General features: G+C 40.9%; 1 pseudogene; it reads left to right on the top strand.

The window, feature by feature from the left end:
* LOC137758909 (small ribosomal subunit protein eS6-like) overlaps positions 1 to 7,193 on the top strand; it is a 110,353-nt pseudogene extending 103,160 nt beyond the window's left edge.
* The last annotated feature ends 854 nt before the right edge of the window (positions 7,194 to 8,047 follow it).

Consider the following 8,047-nt stretch of genomic DNA (forward strand, 5'->3'; position numbering starts at 1 on the left):
AACAGAAATAAAGCCACAGATGTAGAAAACAAACTTATGGTTACCAAGGTGGAACGGGCGGGGGAGAGGGATAAATTAAGAGCTTGAGATTAACACTGTTACTGTTAATCTGTTATATACTGTTATATACTGTTATACTGTTATATATAAAATAGATAACCAACAAGGACCTACTGTACAGCACAGAGAACTCTACTCAATACTCTGTAATGACCTACATGGAAAAAGAATCTGAAAAAGAGTGGATATATGTATATGTATAACTGATTCACTTTGTTGTTCACCTGAAACTAACACAACATTATAAATCAACTATAGTAAGTCCCCTACATACAAATGAGTTTCATTCTGAGAGCACGTTTATAAGTCCAGTTCATTCCTAAGTCCAACAAAGTTAGTATAGGTACCCAACTAGTACAATCGGCTATATATACTGTACTGTAATAGGTTTATAATACTTTTCACACAAATAATACTAAAACAACAAACCCAAAAAATAAACAGTTTTAATCTTACAGTACAGTACCTTGAAAAGTACAGTAGTACAGTACAACAGCTGGCATACAGGGGCTGAACAGGCAAGAAGAGTTACTGATTGGAGGAGGGAGAGAAGGTGGGAGATGGTAGAGCTGAAGGATCGTCAGCAATAGGAGACAGAGGGCAAGATGCAATTTCACTCATGCCTGATGATGATGGAACTTTGCAAGTTCACATCCTTGAAAGTTCGCAACTTGAAGGTTCATATGTAGGGGGCTTACTGTATATGCCAATAAAAATTATTAAAAAAAAAAAAAAAAGAAACAGCAAGGAGACCAGCTTGGCTGAAGTGGAGTGAACAAAGAAGACCGTGAGATGGGGCCTGTGAAGGAAAGTGATTGGGAGGTCAATCATGTAAGCACCCCATTGAATTTTACCCAGCAAGAGATGGAAGTTACGGGAAGAATTTGAGTGGAGAATTGATTAAATAGTATCTAAGTTTTTGCTCTATTGAGGAAAGGATATATGCAGACAAGAATGGAAGCAGGAAATTGTTTTGGAATATCTATGGTGATCCAAATAAAAAGAGAAAACTCAGAATGGGTTAATGGCAGGGGAAGGGGTAAAGTGGTCAGATTCTGGGTGTGCATTGAAGTGTACATGATTTTCTGACAAATTGGATTTTATAGAATGTAAGAGAAAGAAAGACTTTGCCTGAGTACTGTAAGGAAGGAGTGGCCCTTAACAGAGATAAGAGAGACTGAGGTAGAGTGGGTTTTGGGAGGAAGATGTGGTTATGGACATGTTCCGTGTGAGATGCCTTTTAGACTTGGAAGTGACGATAACAAATAGACAAGCAGAAATAAGAAGCTGGAGTTCTGGGGTGAGATCTATAGTGCACATTTGCATTTTTGGCCACTAGCATATATATAGTATTTAAGGTCATATGACTGGATGAACTCACTAAGGGAATGAGACTAAAAAGCAAAGTCCCAAGACTGAGCCCTGGAACACTCCCGCAATAAAAGGTTAGATAATGAGGAGAAACCTGCAAAGAAAATGGAAAGAAGTGAGGTGGAAAGAAGTGAGGTAGGAAGAAAACCAGGAGAATACTGGGAGAAAGGAAAGTAGAAAAGTAGACTAATAAATACATAACAGGCTCACATGATTCACAGTAATATACCCATGTTAGAGAAAGAATTATGAAGAGAATGGAGATCTTGCAACCAAATAAAAGGTAGCACTAAAAATATTATATGAATAGCTTTTAGTCAGTGATAAATAATCATATGAATAATGTTTTATTAAATATTAGAAGCATTCCCTTTAGAGCAGGGGTCCTCAACCCCCAGGCCATAGACTAGTACAGGTCCATGGCCTGTTAGGAACCAGGACACAGCAGGAGGTGAGCAGCGGGTGAGCGAGCGAAGCTTCATCTGTATTTACAGCCGCTCCCCATCACTCGCATTACCGCCTGAGCTCCTCCTCCTGTCAGATCAGCGGCGGCATTACATTCTCATAGGAGCGTGAACCCTACTGTGAAGTGTACACGCTGAGGGTGCTCCTTAAGAGAATCTAATGCCTGATGATCTGAGATGGAGCTGAGGCAGTGACGCTAGTGCTGGGGAGCAGCTGCAAATACAGATGACCATTAGCAGAGAGGTTTGACTGCACAGAGACCATAATAAATCAATTGCTTGCAGACCCATATCAAAACCTTATCAGTGTGTGGCAAGTGAAAACAAGCTCAGGGCTCCCACTGATTCTGCATTATGGTGAATTGTACAATTATTTCATTATATATTACAGTGTAATAATAATAGAAATAAAGTGCACAATAAATGTAATGTGCTTGAATCATCCCAAAACCATCCCCCCACCCTGGTCCGTGGATAAATTGTCTTCCACGAAACCGGTCCCTGGTGCCACAAAGGCTGGGGACTGCTGCTTTAGAGTTTAGAATCAGTATTCTAAAGCTGTCTGGAATAAAAGAAAATATACGTAAGATAACATTGCTACGTACTAGTAATAATCACTTTTAAGTATTATGAAACTCAACATCAACAGAGACTATATATACCAAAGAGTAGCTTTAACAAAGAATGTGAAAGATGCGAATGGATAATATCACAATACTGTTTTGAGAGGTATAAAAGGTAAAGAGATTTAGTAGAGATACACGTTTATTTGATTATGAACTGTACGACTGGATATTGGAAAAATGTCGATTTCCCCTAAATGTGTGGGTTTATTATAATTCAAAACAGAATTTTGATGGGCAAATTTTGGGTACAATAATGATCAAAAGAGCACTATTTGTAATAGCCAACAAACTATAAACAATCCAAATGTCCATAAATAAGTAAATAAATAAATAGTATGTCCATTTAATAGAATAATATATAGCAATGAGAATGAATGAACTCTACTATAGACAATGATGGTGATGAATCTCGGTAATATAATAATGAGCAAAATAAGGCAGACACTAAAGAGTATGTACTTTATGATTCCCTTTATATAAAGTTCTGAAACAGATAAAAGTAATGTTAAGATTCCCAGAAGTGGGCTTCCCTGGTGGTGCAGTGGTTGAGAATCTGCCTGCCAATGCAGGGGACACAGGTTCGAGCCCTGGTCTGGGAAGATCCCACATGCCGCGGAGCAACTGGGCCCGTGAGCCACAATTACTGAGCCTGCGCGTCTGGAGCCCGTGCTCCGCAACAAGAGAGGCCGCGATAGTGAGAGGCCCGCGCACCGCGATGAAGAGTGGCCCCCGCTCGCCGCAACTAGAGAAAGCCCTCGCGCAGAAACGAAGACCCAACGCAGCCAAAAATAAATAAATAAATAAATTAATTAAAAAAAAAAAAAAAAAAAAAAGATTCCCAGAAGTTTTGGAAGGGAGTCTTTAGTTCTGGTGATGTTTCATTTCTTGAGTTTTTGGCTGCTGGTTACATATTGTGTCCATTTTGTAAAAATTCGTTGAAATTACATTTGTAACTTGTGTACTTTTTATATGAATATTTGACTTTGATAAAACTTTAAAAATACCAATAGTTTTAAAAAATTGGACATACTGATTTAACCATTTGCTTGTAATTGCAGACAATAAAAAAGTGGCTTCTAGTTTGTTCAGAAAGGAAAGTAATAATGAAAAACTGTATAAAATGTATAAAAAATCAGAAATGAGTGGAATATTCTGGCAACAGCTAAGGATCAATGGACAGAATACAACATTTGGTTGAGATGAAAAATAATTCAGTAGGGGAAAGGAATGATCAATAAATGATGCTGCATTTTCAAACCTCCCTATGCAACTGGGTACAGCCATGTGATCAAATTTTAGCTAATGGGATATAAGTGAAATTGAAAAATACCACTTCCAAGTCTTGCTGCTCAAAGGATTGGGCTTCTGGTCCTTCTCTCCTGTCCTTCTAATTTAGAGAAGGTGAGATTTAAACAATTGCCTGAGACTCAGCTGTTTAAATGGGAGCCACTGGTCAAGAATAGCAGAATCACCTTCCTAGGCTTGGCCTGTTAACTGTACAAGAAGTAAACTTCTAGCTTGTTAAGCAAATAAGCAAACAAACAAGAAAACAAAGAAAGCTGCAAGTGCTGGCTGTTCCTTTAGGAATATATCAGTTATCTATTGCTGTATAACCAATCACACCTAAATGTAATAGCTGAAATCTACAAACATATATCATAATTTCTTTGAATAAGGAATCTGGGGAGCAACTTAACTGGGTACATTTCACTCAATCAAGATCCCTCATGAGGTTGCAGTTGAGCTGTCGGATGGAGCTGCAGTTATGATCCAGACTCAACTGGGCCTGAAGGACCTGCTTCCAAGCTCAGTCACTTGGTGGTTGGCAGGCTTCACCTCCTCACAGGCTGTTGGCTAGACAGTCTGAGCTCCTCTTGCTCTATCGGTTTGAGGGCCTGAACTCCTCGCCACCTCACGTGGTTCTCCCATAGGGCTGCTTGCAATAGGGCTGCTTCCTCCCCGTCAGTGTAAGTGAGCCAAGAGAAAGGGAGAGACAGAACTCAAGACAGGACCTGCAGTTATTTATAGTCTAATATTGAGCTACTGAGTCCAGCCCACCCTCAAGGGGAGGGGATGACACAAAGGCGTAAAAGACAAGAGGCAGAGATATTCAATGCCACCTACCACAGGAAGAAAAATCAGGTTAGATCCTCACTTAACACCACACCAAAATAATTTGCAGATGAATACAAAATGGAAATATAAGAAGTCAAATCCTTCTTAAAAATAGAACCAAGTCTATGTGAATGTTTCTCTAGTATCAGGATGGGAAGAACAGCTAAGCGTAAAACCATGGTAGCTCCTGTCACAGGCTGGGTTTTCTAGGAAGCAGACACTGAAATGGGTTAGAACGTGAAAGCCTTACCGGTAGGCAACACTGTGAAAGGTAGAGAGGAGGAAGCAGGATCGGGCAGGGAATGTGGATCTGAAAGAAGTCGGTTAGCCCCAAGGGGAGCTCCGGAGCCAAGATTTCCCATTAGATCAGTCCCAGTTCGGGTAGACCAGCTAGGCCCTTGAACAAGTTTCTTGTTCTATATGTGGTTAGGGCTGCCTTGAGAACAAGAGCAATCACGGCGTGAAAGCTGAGGAGGATCAAGAAGGAACTTATGGGCTTCCCCGGTGGCTCAGTGGTTGAGAATCCGCCTGCCAATGCAGGGGACACGGGTTCGATCCCTGGTCCGGGAAGATCCCACATGCCGCGGAGCAACTAAGCTTGTGTGCCACAACTACTGAGCCTGTGCTCTAGAGCCTGTGAGCCACAACTACTGAGCCCGCGTGCCGCAACTACTGAAGCCTGCGCGCCTAGAGCCCGTGCTCCACTATGAGAGAAGCCACTGCAATGAGAAGCCCGTGCACCGCAATGAAGAGTAGTCCCCACTCGCCGCAACTAGAGGAAGCCCGCGTGCAGCAACGAAGACCCAACACAGCCAAAAAAATAAATAAAAAATAAAATAAATTAAAAAAAAAAAAAGAAGGAACTTATAGCTGGAGGTTGTCCACCAGCTGTGCCATTTAACTGGGCAACAAGTCCAGTTTTGGAGATCTGAGCTGAGCGTCGAGGTCTCTGCCACAGTCCGCCCCTTGCGGCATTTACACACAGTGCTTCAAACACTTGTGCAGAGCGGCGCCTCAGGGCTGGAATGGGCTGCTTTTCCTGAGGAGAAACTGCCCTCAGGCTCCTGCTCTAGGCAAAAAATACCCATTAGAGGGATCCTGCACTGGGCAGAAATGGCCAAGCTTCAGTGCCTCTTTACTGGCTGAAGATCATCCTGAAAATAGTGGGCCCTCAGCTCAAAAGCTGAGGCAAAACCTAAAAGGACTAAGAGCTAGAGGCTGAAGCTAAGCCCACGCCTGGTCACTGGGCAGGGAGTCCTTTCTAGGAGGGCAGTCTGAGCAACACACAATCACAAACGAATATATCAAAACAATTTTTTTACTTCACAGAAACATAATCCTCAACATGCAAATATATAAAACATAATAGGAAAAAACCCATGACATGTTAATATCATAATTTCATAAAAGGCTAACGCCCTATCAGAACATCAGTCTTTAGTAAAATCCACAGTGTATGTACTGTATATGATAAGTTTAACATATTGTTAAACACTTAAGACATAAGTGAATACTTAGAACAAAGCCCTCAAACCCAAATAAGTATAATTAACTAATAGATATGAAAAAAAATTCAGCTGGCCTCACAAGTAGTCCAATGAATGCAATAAAATTTTATTAAAGCAATAAAATCAGTTTTGGCAGCCTATCGAATTTCCAATTTTTTTAGTAAATGATTTAGTTTTGGCAAATGAGCTTTAAGTTAGACATTTGCACATGCCTGGCAGGAGTGTCAATTCATATTTCTGTAAATCAATTTGGCATCAGGTTTTAGGAGTTGTAAAAACAAATCCTTTCACTCAGTAATTCTACTTCAAGAGTTTATCATCTCTGCTGTGTCTCAGAGGCAAGCAACTGCTTCAAGACAAAGCTGAACATCTCTTTCCCAACCACGGGCTGCCAGAAACTCACTGAAGTGGACATCAAAGGCAAATTCTGGAGCTTCTATGAGAAGCGTTTAGCCACAGAAGCTGCAGCAGATGCTCTGGGTGAAGAAGGGAAGGGCTACGTGGCTGGAATCAGTAGTGGGGATGCCAAACCAGGTTTCCCCACAAAGCAGGGTAGACTAGGAGGACTAGAGAAAAAAAGCACAGATCTGTTCAGATCTGTTCACTGTGGATGTCAATCTGAGTGTTCTCAACTCGGTTATTATTTTAACCAATAATAACCATTGGAAAAAGATATTCTTGCACTCACTGATACTACTGTGCGTCATCGCCTGGGGCCCAAAAGAGCTAGCTGAACCCACAAACTTTCCAATCTCTCTAAAGAAGATGATGTCTGCAGTATGCTGTGGAAAGCTCCTGAACAGAGAAGGTAAGAAACCTCGGTGCCCAAGACTCAGTGTTGACGTTATTCCCTGTGTCCTGCAACGCCAAAGTCGGCTTGTTGCTCTGAAGAAACAGGGTACTAAGAAAAATTAGGAAGAGGCCACAGAATATGCTAACCATTGGCCCAGAGGATGAAGGACACCAAAGAAAAACTCCAGGAACAGACTGCCAAGAGATGGAGGCTGTCCTGTCTGACAGCTTCTACCTCTGAGTCCGGTCAAAAATAAGGTTTTCTAAGAGTAAGAAATAAATAAGGTCAGACTTTAAAAAAAAAAAAAAAGTTATCTTAAGGAAATAATCAGAAATGTGAACAAAGGTTTATACATAAAGATATTCATCTTAGCATTATTTGTTATATCAAAAGCCAGAAGCAACCCAAGGGCTCAAACTTAGGCAAAGTGTTAGATAAACTACATCGTATCTGTAGGATAGTGTGTTGTGCAACCATTAAAATGAAAATGGGTGATGAACCTTTAATGTCAAAAGATAATGCTTATGATGGACGTGTTAAATGAAAATAAAAAGAATTGCATAGATAGCATTACCCCAAGTATGTAAAAATCCATAAAAAGATGCGTGGAAGAAGATATGCCAAAACTATAAACATGGATTTGATTATCTTTGGTTGGGTGATTTTATTTTCTTCTTTTTACTTTCAATTTTTACAAAATAAACATTCTTGGAGTCGTCTCAAGAGACAATTGCTAGAAGCTTTCCTTGCCCTTAGAGAAAGGGCTGGGTCACGTGCTTCTCCCTGTGTGCCTCCTGCCCTTTCTCAGTGCACACCCCTCTCTTAGCATTTCCTCGTGGTGCTCAAGTTTTCCATGCATATATCTGCCATGCAGTCCTGACACTAACTATGTGGAATTGGGTCAGATTTCACAGGTTGAGAGCACAGAGCTCTACAACATACCCCTCACTTCAGACACCAGCTGCAAGCTCTAGAGTTCTCAGGCCACTCACACTTCTGACCAACCAGCTACAAATCTGGAGCTTCCCACTACCTCTTCAGGTTCTATAATTTGCTAGAATGACTCCAAGAATTCAGGAAAGCATTATACTTAGGATTATAATTTTATCA

This window comes from Eschrichtius robustus, chromosome 2, assembly GCF_028021215.1.
Source record: "Eschrichtius robustus isolate mEscRob2 chromosome 2, mEscRob2.pri, whole genome shotgun sequence".
NCBI classification, from domain to species: domain Eukaryota; kingdom Metazoa; phylum Chordata; class Mammalia; order Artiodactyla; family Eschrichtiidae; genus Eschrichtius; species Eschrichtius robustus.